The sequence below is a fragment of the Lycorma delicatula genome, chromosome 4 (genome assembly GCF_047948215.1).
Source record: "Lycorma delicatula isolate Av1 chromosome 4, ASM4794821v1, whole genome shotgun sequence".
Taxonomy (NCBI): domain Eukaryota; kingdom Metazoa; phylum Arthropoda; class Insecta; order Hemiptera; family Fulgoridae; genus Lycorma; species Lycorma delicatula.
Window position 1 is genome coordinate 168,142,664 of NC_134458.1, and position 14,250 is coordinate 168,156,913.

Below are 14,250 nucleotides of genomic sequence, written 5' to 3' on the forward strand. Positions count from 1 at the left end.
GAATTTTATTTTAGGTACGCACTTTTAACTGTTGTTATGAAACGGTATTTATAATAATTTTATTATTACTTTAATTTTATATACTTAACACTTCTGACAAAAGTTACAAATATAATTTTTCTCTTCATTATGCGTAATAAGGTGGGATTTTAAATCATCATCTTGAATAAGGGAAGAGACTTTTGACAAAAGTTATTTTTTCTTTTTACCATGAAAGTTAATGCATCTCTAAAATTTACATTGAATATTTCATCACAATATTTTCACAAACCAATTTCTTTCCTTTCTGCATAGGTAACTTGTTTTCACTACTTATATTCTCGACTAAATTTTCTTCTGTTGGTACATCACCATATGCATACTTACATTCACTCATTTTTTTTTTTATAATTCCATCATGTACAGAATTATTTATCCATCAATACAATTTTTGGTAATTCCCTTGACGGTTCCTTTATCAATAGTAACCTGTAAAATTAAAAATAACTAATAATTACGATTGCAATAGAAAGGGACACAACAAAAAAGTCAATGTCCAATAATGACAGAACAAAAATGGCATCATCAGTTTGTTTTATTCATTGAGTCCACTGTTACAAGGTACACGTACCTTGACGTGCTTGAAAACTATGCTGTTTCTCAGATTTTTGTATGATACAGTTTCCAACAAGACGGTGCTCCACCACACTTTTATTAACATGTTCCTGAAAAATGCTTCGGGATTTTGAAACAGATGAGAGGTCCAACCGCACAGCAACCTAGATCTCTCAGATATCGCTCACTCTTTTGGATTTTTTTGTTTGGGGTTTTATTAGAAGTTGTAACGCAAGAAAAGTTTGAGATCTGGATGATTTTTAAAAAAAATAAAAATGATCTAATAATGCTGCAGATGCTCCTAAACACCTACGAAATTCCTAAGTTAGATTATCGTCTAGATGTCTGCCAAGCTACAAAAGGTGCATAACATTGGAGTTGAATAACCTACACTAAAATATGGAGAGTTGCTGTTTATTTTTAAAAAAAATTATTAAATTATATAACCTGGTTCTCTTAATATAAAATGTCGTACACTTTCATACTGTACAATTACTTACTCTTAGACCAGATACCGTATAGATATAATTTAGTATATATATATATATATATTAAAAATGTTTTTAAATTATAAAAATATGACGTCAAGGCATAAAGTCATATTAAAATAATTTTTAGTAAAGTAATTATGTATGTTGCCCATTTAAGTGAACTTACTTTACTACATACTGATTGAAATATATTAACTTTTTTTTTTTGGGGCGGACCGACTTGGTGGTATTGCACCGCCCAGGGGAGTGTCTTTTAACTCTAATAGGCCTCCCCACCTGCCGGCTACATACCGGCATGGCAGGTCGGCCTACCGGTGTAGCTCTTTTGAGAGAGTAAAAAATTAATTTGCTCTTTGTGTTGAGAAACAATGCATAATTACATTATCTCTAGGCTAAAAGAGAGGAAAATTTGTTCTTCATTTAATTTTAAAATAAAATTAAAATTTGTTGTTTTCTTAAAAAGAATTAAACAAACTTCGATCTAGAGAATCGGGCATTTAATCAGAGGGTTTCCTAGTTAAAATGTGGCTCAGGCCAGCTAAATTTCCATTTTAATGAATGGTTTTCATCCATATCTGTCTGTTACAGGTCACTTTAAGACCAGTGTTGCTTCAAATGTCGGTGGAAGTATTTCGGCGCATCCTCTTACCTCTTGGTGATAGTTCTGCTGGTAGGTATCTTAATGCGACTGTTTGTTATCAGCATGTTATCTTCAATTTAGTTTTCATTTATTTAATAATAATAATTATTATTAGTTTTTTATTTTTTATTCTTATTTAGTAATTTTTTGATCGCTTGTATGACTGTTTGATCTGTGTTGTAGATATAATATTGTAAAGCTTGTTATTTTTGAATTTGCTTTTGTATATTATTTTGTAGTTATGTAGTTTAGTTTATAATTAGTTATTATCCGATTTACCATATTTATGTAGTTAAATAAATTGAACGAAAAAGCGGTATTTAAAAGAAAAAGTGTGAATTTACCTTCAAATTTTATGTTTTTATTACCACCAGGAAAGTTTGAATCTGTAATTTCATAAAATAATCAGAAAAATTAATAAAAACAATCAATTTTATAAGTTCTTGTTAAATTAAATATGAATTTTAATCGCATTATTTTTTTGGCATTAATTTTTTTAAATTATTTTTTTGGATTTTACAATTTGTTACTATTTATTTGGGTAACAGAAATTATTTATTACTTTAAAAAAAATTGCTTGTTGATAGTTTACCACAAAATCTTACAGAGAATCAATCTTCTTGTACTTGGGAATATGGAAATGGAAATTTTGTAGCGCATGAGAAGTGCTGTATCATACAAACCCAGGACCCCCAAATGAAAGATCGAGATGCTACCACTCTGTCATTGAGATCAGCTATATTTAAATAAGAATAATAATAAGTAATAAATAAGTTATTTATTTCGTTTTGAATAACACAAAATTTTTGTGTTAAACTTTTTCTTGAGAATTTTGGTAGAAATTATTGACCATTTTTAATCAATTTCTCGACTCGGAAAACTAGAATCGTGTGTTGTTTAAAAATGTAAAATCCATGAAGTTTGTCAGATTTTCTTAGAAAGCATTTTGGTTTGGCAATGGCTGTTATTTCCTTATTCTTATTTAATAAAATTATTTGCATCTAAACTTTCCACCATCAATTCTCAGCTGAGGTTCACATTCCTGAAAAACCAGAAATGAGCTTTTCAGCTACCTCAGAAATCAGTTATTTGTTTACTTCCTGTACAGAAATATTATTTTCATAGCGGCATTCTACATAAAGAAACCAGTTCTTTTCAGAACATTACTTTTCCTCTAACCGCATTATTTCTTAACACAAAATACACTTTAACCCTAATTTTCCTTAGTTGAGGCTTTTTTCAGAAGTTATTTACTTATATTTTAATAATTTCCTTTTCTGTCTTTTTATTTTAGCCCTTTTCCTTTAATCACTAGCCATGTATATGTTATACTGTTATTATTGCAGTGTTTTTCTAACATAAAAGATCAAATTAATTGTGGACTAGAACAAGGCTGATTACTTCTGATCAGTTAAAATATTTATAAAAAAGAAAAAAGTAAAGAATTCTTTTAGCAAGTATGAGTAATTTCAAACAACAGCAATTCACGGTAAGAAACTATTAAAATAAAAATAAAATTCTTAAAACCCGTAATAAAAAAACCCATGATAAACCATAAAATATCAAAAATTTAACAGTAAAAAAGTTTTTTTTTTCTTTTAATCAGTAAATGAGAAGACTTAATGAAAGATAGAATTTATTCTTGTTGAGGAGTCTGGAACATAGAGGTTAGATGGGAAAGTATGTTAGTGACATGTTATTTAGAGAGATTGGTTATTTTTAATCACTGAACTCCTGATCAGTTGTAATACATTTGGATTAATAATTCATGAGTGTTAAGAAGGCAGGCTAATTACTGTATGAGAGAGGAATAGCATTTAAAATTGTGAATAAGCGGTAAAATTATTGAAATACAGAAAATAGTTGTTTGGAATATAAAATTAATAATAGTCTCAAATAGGAATTAGATTTTAACATTAATATTTAACAAGGAATCCCTACATTTATTTTAATTGTTTTATCAGAAATTAAACAGAATAGTTCAACATTACTGTTTATAAAAATAAGTTTTTTTTATTTTTGTTTTTGTCTTTGCATTTACTCATTTCTTTATTTACTATATAACAGCATAACATGCTAAAATGAAGCATTTGTAATGCAGGCTAGTAGAATTAATTTCTTAAGATTGTATTAATAAAATAAATCTTATCCTTTTTTAAATTCACTGTTGTAAGCATTATTCTTCTTTCAATTTCATGAATCTTTGTATTGTATTAGCAACTTTTTTAAGAGCGAACTGTTTCTTTGTTTGTATTGGTATCCTTTTATGTTGTAATCCATGTTTGGTAATTTTACTGTCTTAATATTTTGTTCATCATGATCCTTTTTTTTCTATCAAATTTTATTAGTCTGTTTTATTTCTCTTACTTTTTACACTTTATTCTTCTTAACCATCTTGGTTTATTGTGGAGGAGGTTAAGTTCAAGGCCCAGCTGAAGTAATTATACTATTACTGTACCAGCTCCTTCATGCTGACCTCAGCTACCATTCTGTTTTGTTTGATTGTAATTAATAACAACACATTGTAACAGTTAATCGTGGAAGTAATGAGGACATGAATGGATGTATGTCATTGAGTAAAAAATGGATGCTTATGGGCCTCAAATTGAGAAAGGCCTTAGCTATCATTCGGTTTTTAGAGTTTTGCTTGTTTGTCAACAACATTGTATCATAATTTTTTTTGATCGGTTCTGAATCTATCAAATTTTCTTTGTTATTTTTCTGAATTTCTTCTTTCATATATAAAGATTTAGTGAAAGACATTTTACATAAGAAGATTTACTTAAGAAGATTACATTCTTTTTCACATCCCTTTTTTTCCTTTATTTTCTTATAGTCTAAAATCAGGCTGCTGATTTCTGTAGGTATCTGCTTTTTAATGAAACTCGATTTAAAGAATGATTAATGATAATTTAATACATTACTGCCGGGTTGCCTAGCAAAAATTAGCCGAAATTACCTGTAATTAAATATATTGTAATTAATTCATTTTAATGAATTGAAACTATATTTTTTTTAAGTGAAGTTAAGGTCATTTGAAAGAAATGATGTGAAGAATGTAAAAAAAAAGTAGTTGCCAGCTCTCAGTCAAGCACAACCTCCAAGTTGACAGATGTAAACAGATATTTTATTGTTAATTATTTATGTTCCTTGTGTTTTTAAAAAAAATTGAAGTTTAATTTCTGTATACGATAGTCGCATTGTGTTCTTGTTTACAACATGAAGTAGCATGCGCATTCCTTCTCTCTCGTTCACACACATCCAGACTGAAAGTAATTAGTTCAAATAATGGCAACCACTACTTGTGGCCATTTTTTTTTAGGCAACCATGTGTTATCATGTACTGAAAAAATTAAACTTCAGTTTAGTATACAGTTTTTTTTAAAACATGATGAGTGTAAATAATTAACAATAACATACTTGTTTATATATGGCAACTTTCAGGTTGCAGCTGACTGAGAGCTAGCAACCATATTTTTTTATAGTTTTCATATCATCTTCTTTCAAATGAAGTTTAATTCACTTAAAAAAAATATAGTTGAAATTCATTAGAATGAATTAATTACGATATATGTAATTAAATGTAATTGCTGCTAATTTTTGTTAGGCAATCTGGCAGTAATGTGTTAAATTATCATTAATCATTCATTTAAATCAAGTTTCATTAAAAAAACAGATACCTGCAGAAATCAGCTGCCGGATCGTGTACTATTTTCTTAATTTCATTATTTTTTCTTTACACTTTAATCATTGACATAATTTTTTGTAAAATTTTAAACATTTTCTACTAAATAAATTATTAATTTACAATTAGGTAAATTAATTTTAGATTAACATTTTTTTTAACTTTTAACCTTTTTTCTTTTGTCTTTTGTCTTTCATAGAGATTCATTCTTTGTAAACTTCATTTGTATTTATTTTTTTAAAATGTAATTTAATTCTGATATGGCCACTGGAAGTGTTCATTTCAGAATCAGTTTCAGTATTATTTTTTTATGGAATTCATAACAGAAAAATCCATGTTCGCATTCTGGGTTGGATGCTTGAAAAGTTCCTGTAATGTTATATATAGAGGAAAGATTGGAAGGAGGATTGGTTCAAGGTTAGTTTGGACAAAGGTTAATGTATCGATAAAGTCTTGAACAGTCGTAGATTAGTTTTCTGTAGAATTGCAAATTTCAATTCTGAATATTAGTTTCATATTTTATTTGTATTAACATTTTTATTTGCCAAAACGTGTGAGTGCTGTTTGGAAAGCTGTATTATATTTTGCTTTCCGAAATTAAAATTGTTTCCTGAATTTGTAATAATTTCATTATCAAATGCTTGCCAACCTTTTGATAATGATAGTCTGCTCTGATATGATGATTTGATAAACTGGAAATCTGCTCTCTAAGTGCAAACATACACGTTCAGTAAATCAAGTAATAGTAATAATCTCAATGTAATTTTGATGCTGTGATGATATTTCTCTTACAGTGTCACTCCAAAAAATTTCTTGTCTCAAATATTTGGTTTTTATTCTGTTCATTTTAATTTCCGATGAGCATCAGTAATTATTAAATCACTTTTTTGTAGATATGTACAAGTAAGCTCGTCCATTACATCTTTCAGAGCTAATATTGTTACCCGATATTGTAAGTTAGTCAGAATCTTTTCACAATATTTACAATTAGGGTCATTCCATTCTGCTATCTGACTTTTACAATACTCAATTAATGTACTGTCTCATAATTACTGAAGCGCTAACTGTGAAATACCTGGACAATCATCTAACCTCGTTTAACGGTTTAAATAATATAACATCATGATCTGACGCTTAGCAAATTCTTTAGAATTTTTCTTGTTTGTACTAGATTGATGTAACATTTTGTATACAAATGTACAAAATGGAAATAAAATTTTCTATATCCTACATAATAGATACATTTTTCCACTAGTCATCTAATCCTATTTCTTCCCTAAGAATATCTTCCGTAAGAAAGTTGCGTTGTATGCTACGCCCTAGTCTCAACTAAATGTTTCATTGAGTATATTTGCAATAGCTGATTGTAGATGCACAGGGAATAAATTGCTGTGTGCAATTTATTCCAATACTTCTAAAATCATTGCGCAGCTGTGCATCTGCACAGCTTTAAGGGAACTAAGCACACAAAATAATTGCAAGTTATATTTTTATATACTTAAAATAAAAAAAGGTACTCATTACTATTTTTAATTTAACGCGATTAAATGTTGTAATGCGAATAAACAGTATCAACTCAGAAAGCGATTTGGGCCAATTAAAATAATAAAAAAGATTGTATAAACCTGTGCTATACATTTACGTGAAAATGCTTAATTTTCTGTTTGCATTTTATATTTTTTAAAGTAGAAGTTCATATCTGATGAATAGTACAGTTCTTATACTGTTGTTGAGATATGTATTCTTTTCAATAATAACTGTTCAGTTACAAAACTTTTGTAAGCTATTGTATGCAAAATGTAATAATCTATTATGCAGGGTGTTCCACGAAGAAACTGAGGAATTTTCACGATATGTTCTATCGGTGAAAATAATGAAAAAACTTCACATAAACAATTCTGGCAACGCTTTATTTTCAAATTATGACTAATGAAAGATTTCACCCAAATTTAAGCTCTTCTAATAAAAAGAAGCCCTACTGTAATTTTTTGGACCCAAATAAGGAATAAAGTTGGTGGTTTCTTATGTAAATTGAGTCGGGAAACCCAATAAAAAGTAAATAAAAACTTTTAAAAATCAGTCTTTTTTATTGAAGCAAAACAGACCAAAAATAGACAGAAAATCATATTACTTTTTCTGTTCCTAATTAACATTTTCCTTAATATAGCAAAACAAAAAATAAAATACATGAAATGATAAAAGGTAGAATAATTAACATGTTACAGTAATTTTTCAAAATTCCCTCCTACACAATGTACACAGCATTCTTCCTGACATAAAATGTTTCCAACGGCTTTCTGTATCATCTCAGGATCGTTTTGTATAATTCAATAACATTTTGTATTTTAATGAGTAACACTTCTTTAGTATTAACATTTTGCCGGTATAGTATCGTTTTCATGTGGTCCCAAATGAAGTAATCTAGTGGCGTTAAGTTAGCTGATTATGGTGTCTAATTGTTTGTTTATCACATCCAATCCAGTTTAAGAAATTAGCATTCAAATGATTTAGAACAACTAAAGGAAATTGTGGCGTTGCACCATCTTGCGGGAAAATCATTTGCAATCTAGTTTTCCAAAAAGCCAGGAAATTATTTCTCAAGAAATGAATGTATGCATCTTCGTAAGGTTTTTCATTTAAAACAAACGGTCCAGAATTTTGTTATAAATAATACCACACCAAACATTGAAGTTAAGTCTATGTTGGAAACTAGTTCCACCATACATGTGGATTGTCTTCGCTCCATAAATGACTATTTTTAGAATTCTAAAGAAGAATTTCAGTTTTTAAAGTTCTCTGTTGTAAAAGTGGCTTCATCAGTAAATAAAATTGAATTTACCTCATCGGCGTTGTCTGGAAGCCAATGACAGAAGTTTAACTGCTGGGAGTAATCTGTTGGCTCAAAATTTTGAACCTTCTGCAGGCGGAAAGGATAAAAATTTTTTTTTGTATAGGATATGCCACACTTTGTAACAAACCAGTGCAACATGAAATTCACTTGTACTAGTGCCTGGGCTATGTTGAATATGCTGAATCACAGTGTTCATCATTAACACGATGATTTACTTGCATTCAATAGAAAATGTACATGTTGGAAATTTCGCTTTTGTCCGTAAATGTTGATTAACTAAAAATTTTTTAAAAAGAATGTTTATTAGGTGCTGAAAGAATAATATGATTTTCTGTCTGGTTTGCTTTAATAAAAAATGATCTTTAAAAGTTTTTATTGGCTGCATTTACATTAATTTTCTCAGAATTAAATTCCCTACAAGTTTTGCTAATATTTAACATTTATTAATCGTTTAACAAAGCTGTTGTCTTACAAACGTAAAAAAATTTTGTTTTTCAATATCAGATTTTGTATTTTACGTCACATATTTTAAAGACTACTGGAGTTATAGTTCTGGGACCTGTTTTATCCTATTTCTCGGCTCAAATTACATAATATACCGTAAAATTTACTCCTTAATTTGGTTCTTAAAAATTACAGTAGTGTTTCTTTTTATTAGAAGATCTGAAATCTGGAAGAAATCTTCAGTAGCTGTAACTCGAAAACAAAGCATTTTCAGACCTATGTTTGTATGAACTTATTTCATTATTTTCACTGATAGAACACGAACTAAAAGTTTTTCTGTTTTTCGTGGGACACTATATATCAAAAACTACATCTTTTAAAGATAGATAATTTACTAAATATTAAAAATAAAATGTTTATCTTATACCGTTCATGTTAGTATAATTAGTTATAACAGGTTCTCAATTAGAGAAGAATGCAGTCGCTTCACAGTGGTCTGCCGCAAGGCAGCTATGTAAAACATATTGTGGGGTTATCTGAAACAACTGAATTTTTTCAGTTTTTTTTCCAGTTTTTTGTTTTTTAAATATAGTTCTGCTGAAACTGATGATTTGAAGAACAAAAAAGCTTTTATGACGAATAAAAACTCTGTCCTTAATCATAAGTAAATATTGATTTTTTAAAAATGTAATCTTTTAAATTTATGGAATTTGTAGAACTTAATAAGGTTTAATATGGTATAGTTAAGTCTAGTAAGGCACTCAAGACAGGACGGACCGGCATTGGGTAGCTCAGATGGCAGTGTAATTTGTGAGTGTAATTGTTGTGTTATGTGTAAAAGTTTTTTACAACAAAACATAGAGTAAGACGTGTATTCTAGTGAAAGTTTCATCAAAATCGGACGGAAAATAGCTGAGTTATAAGTGTTTTAGTCTCAAATACGGTACCGCATGGCAGGAACAGGTGAAGCCGTTAGTTGTAATTTTTTAAACACAGTATATAGTTTTGTAAGGTATTGTGAATTGTAGGGTGTGTTTCTAGAAGTATTCCAAAACAAGTTTGTGCAAAATCGATGCGTTAGAAGTGTAGTTATTTAAGTTTTTCTGTAGCAATAGGTTAACACGTGGTGTCACTTTTAGGCGCTTACTGTATTTTTTAGGGTATAATTAGGGCCTATTAGGAAGTGTTAGAACTTAATATAGATTAGGATAAGTGCTGGTGTTAAATTTGACGACGATCGTACCGGTAGTTTAGAAGATATTAAGCTTTTAAGTTTCTGTAAAAAACACGTTGTTGGTTAAAAATTGTCCAGGAAGTGGCGGAATAATACCAGCATAGAGGTTGCAGGCAAAACTACACTGCAGCCAGAGTACGGGAGAGTACAAAGCAGGGCTTCCAGCGACGGGAGTTGGCAACTCATAGGGTATTATACCAATAAATTTATATTTTATTCTTTTTCATATAAGACTTGATTTCACCACTCTTTTTAGTCAGCGTGGAAGACCATAGGCAGTAGTACTCCATCCAGAGTACAGGGAGGACTGAAGTAGCGCTCCTAACAGTGAAAGGTGGTACCTTATAGGGTACTTTACCAATTAGTTATATTTTATCATTATTCATACGCGTTTTATTTATTTTAATTTTTTTTAGTTAGTTTTTGTACTTGTGGTACCAGCCGACAGGCAAAAAAGTGGGTTTTTTTGGATTCTTTTTCAAAATTAAGTTAGTGGTTCGTCGTTCACTACGACTCACGCCATCAAAGACTGAAAAAAATTTCCGAAGTTTTTCTAAGTCTTTCTACTAAGCATATATATTGAGTTAGGGGTCATCTAGCCCCAAACCCTTTTGGGTCTAGGCCGGAGCCAAACTTTTGATACGTGTGTGACATATGTATCAAAAGAGTAAAAAGTAAAATAAAGATACAATGCAGCGGTGGGAGAGGGTTTTCCCTCATAAGGAATTTTTTTTTGAAAGCCTGTATATCTTTTGTTTTTTATAAATAAATTACATTGCACTATGACGGATCATGTCACGATTAGTCTGGTAGATACGGTGTTCCATTAGTAAATAAAGATAGCTGCTTGAAGTAAATAGTAAGAAAATTTAACAGTGCGTTTCAAAACACCAAAAGAGAAGCGGTTAGAGTACTTATTAATATGTAAAAATAGGAAATATTTGAAATAACAGTGATGCAATCAGTTATTTGTTGATAAAATAAAGTAAAAATTCAGATAACCGTACTACTTGTAAAGTATAAAGAGGAGGATGCAACCGATCCGGTTTTTTTTTTATTAATGACGGTTAACTTTGACTAGCCGTGGCAGCAGTTTTCTCATTAATTTTTTTTTATTTCTGTTTTGATATGAATATTTGATACATTAATATAGTCATTACCACAGAACATCAGTTAAAAGTGAAAATATTGGGAATGTAAAATATTTTTTTTAATATTATTTAATTAATTATATTACATAATTTGAAATAAATTATGATATAATTAATTATGATTAAAAGAGTTAAATTTTATTATTTACTTATTACAGTATAAATTATGCAATATAACATATAAATAAATAAAAAAATGTGTTATGTATATATATATGTGTGTGTGTGTGTATGTGCGCGCTTGTAAATTATACTAATGTTTTATATTATTATGAAATTATAAATATTATTGTTGTTATTATAAAATTCTGTTATATTATTGATTATTATTATTATTATATATATTTGGTGCTAATTATTTATATTTTAAGTTAGTTGTAATTATTTACAAATGTTGACAGCAAATGATTTTAAAAATATCAATCTAGAGAGGGTTGTCCATATATAATATTTAGATTTTATGAGTTAAAATTGATATACTGACTCGTTTTGGGCTTCATATGGTCATTTGCATTACGGCATCATACAGTCATGTTCTAGTAATACAGCAGAACAATCTCTTCTTTTTTTGTTGAGGTTGTATTCTTTGTAATGATGTATTGTCTTGGATCTATCTGGGGAGGGTTGAAAAAAACAAATTCTCACCTGAAATCTTTTTGTATAACTAATACTCTTTTCCTTAAAAATTCGAACTTAACTAAAATTTTCTGACAACAAAGTTGTTATATTTTTCTGGGATTGGTAATTTATTTGTCTTAAGAGTGGAAATATAATGGTATATTAAAAACAGTTTAAAAGTTGAAAAAATAATCTATATTTGTAGACTTTGATTGGTTTCCTCAATCCCAATATACCCCCGACTTATTATTATTTTTTTTTGGCTGCTTGTACAACTACTATGCTTAGAAGACATAAAAAAAAGTTTTTGGTTAAAAAATATGCAGTAGATAAAAAAATAACTTTTTTGATTTTTGACTAAGGGGAGAGTTTGGGGCAAAATTTTGTTTAAATGGTAAGATTAGGATATATGTCTGTACTGAGCTTTATATAAATTGGGGTTATGCTTATAAAATTTTCAGAAATTGACCCCAAACATGTAACAATAAACTGCATATATATGGTGATATACACGAGTCTCTATGCTAAATTTCGTGTGCCTGGTTTAAAATTAATTAATCCAGTCAAAAGTTAAGCCTCAAACATGCCAACATTCATACATATGTATGAGCATTACCTTCCTTTTTCTGCTTTTTATCAATTTACTGTTGAGTAAAGACATTGTATTTTTTATATTTTTTTCACAGAAGGAGCGTACATGAATTTTTTTTACATTATCTAAAGTGTTTGATGCATATAAAGAATCTGAAAGTATAATCTGTGCTGAGCAGAGTTACTTTTTCTGAAAATAATGTTGTTTACTAAACAACTAGTCTTTGGTAGTGAACAGAGTGAGATGTCCCCCTGGAATTAGTGATGAAGCCATTGAGAAACCATTCTCTCTTGTTTTTTTTAATTAAAATCTGGCTCATTTTAAATGCCAGGTCACCTGTTGAATTTTATTTTACAAAATTTTTTATGAAAATTTTACTTACCAAATTGTTAATAATAAAGAGTGTGAAATACTATCAAGCTTCTTTTTTCTACTCTGTACTAAATCTTTGAAAGATTTTTTAATTTTGAGTTTTTTTTTTTAATGGATTATTTATGGATAGCATATAATTATTTGGTTAATTGAAAGCTTAAATATATTATTTATAATTGATGAGAATATTTTTTTGGTAATTTGATAGTATTATCCGAAGGAAGTTGATAAAATCCAAAATGTTTCTAATTTCATGTAAATTAGATAATAATGAAGATTGATTATATGCACAACACTATCAGTTGACTTTGCTGGTAATGTAATACATAATATTAATTTCAGATTATAATTAATAAAACTGTTACATGTTACATTATTTGTATATTAGTTGTAAAGAAAATTTTATCTAATGAAACTACGAAAAAGATGATATTTTAATCATATTTTCAGTAACAGTATAGGTTAACCTGGAATTTTACAAATAAATTTTATTTCTACATTAGTTTAAACAATTAAAAAAAAAAATTATTGAGTATTCATTGAAGATTATAAATAAAATATTTATTGTTCCTTATGAATATTTAAATTGATGTTATTTACTGGCGTTCTTTATATTAAGAAGTTAGCGTTTAGAGTGTTGTAGGCCTACTGAGAACTAGTTGAACAAGTCTATTTGTTTTAACCCTCGAGTTGGTTATATTGTTATACTTTTTCATTCATGAATTCCAGCACTATTAAGAATATCTTTATAAATAGATTAAAGTTTTATATATATAATTACATAATTTAATTAATTATAAAATCAAAACCACCAGATACAGTACATTAAAAGTAAGAGACACTTACTTGCATACTTACTTTGGTTTTACTTGCATACTGTGGTACGAGAAAGATATTTTAATGTTATATGACAATGCTATTGTATTCTACATCTAATTTCTGATTTTAACTGCTGACAATGAAGTAAATCTTTGAAAGCGCTATAGTTGGTAAGCATCTTACTTTTAATAAACTGTACCTGGCTGTTTTGATTTAACTAATTTGTGATTTTAATTTAATTAATTAAATTATATTATTCGATACATTAGGAAAAATGTCTGAAAAAATAATAAAATATATGTATATATATATATATATATATATATATTTGCATGGATTGCTTGGAGTAACGTTTTTTATTTTTTTTTTAAATTTAGGGAAATCATCCCATCCCATTGATCTAACTTTTTGTTTATTTATCATACAGGATTAATAAAATCACAATAAAATTAGGATGATGAAAATTTATTGTGAATTTATTTGGAATATAGGTCATGTTTTAAAAAGTCCAGTTTATTGAAACTGGAATAAAAGGAAATAAAAGATATATTTGAACTTTAACATAACATCATTTAAAAATCTTTCCGTGTAATAAATGATCGTACTTTGATATGATGGTACATATACGTTTGTAATAAACAAAAGTATTTAATAATGGTTCTTTTATAAACTATCTAACAGGGGTGTACTTGTAAATTTTCCAGTACTGAACATTTAATTTATACTATAGGATACTGCAAAATTACGGTTCACAGTCAC

The 14,250-nt window shown here is 28.4% G+C and overlaps 1 long non-coding RNA gene across 1 annotated transcript in view; it reads left to right on the forward strand.

The window, feature by feature from the left end:
* The first annotated feature begins 1,685 nt into the window (after positions 1-1,685).
* The window catches only part of LOC142322966 (uncharacterized), a 51,268-nt gene continuing 38,703 nt past the window's right edge, over positions 1,686-14,250 (forward strand). The window contains exon 1 of the long non-coding RNA XR_012755978.1: positions 1,686-1,755. This is a non-coding gene — a long non-coding RNA (uncharacterized LOC142322966). The remainder of the gene's footprint in view (positions 1,756-14,250) is intronic.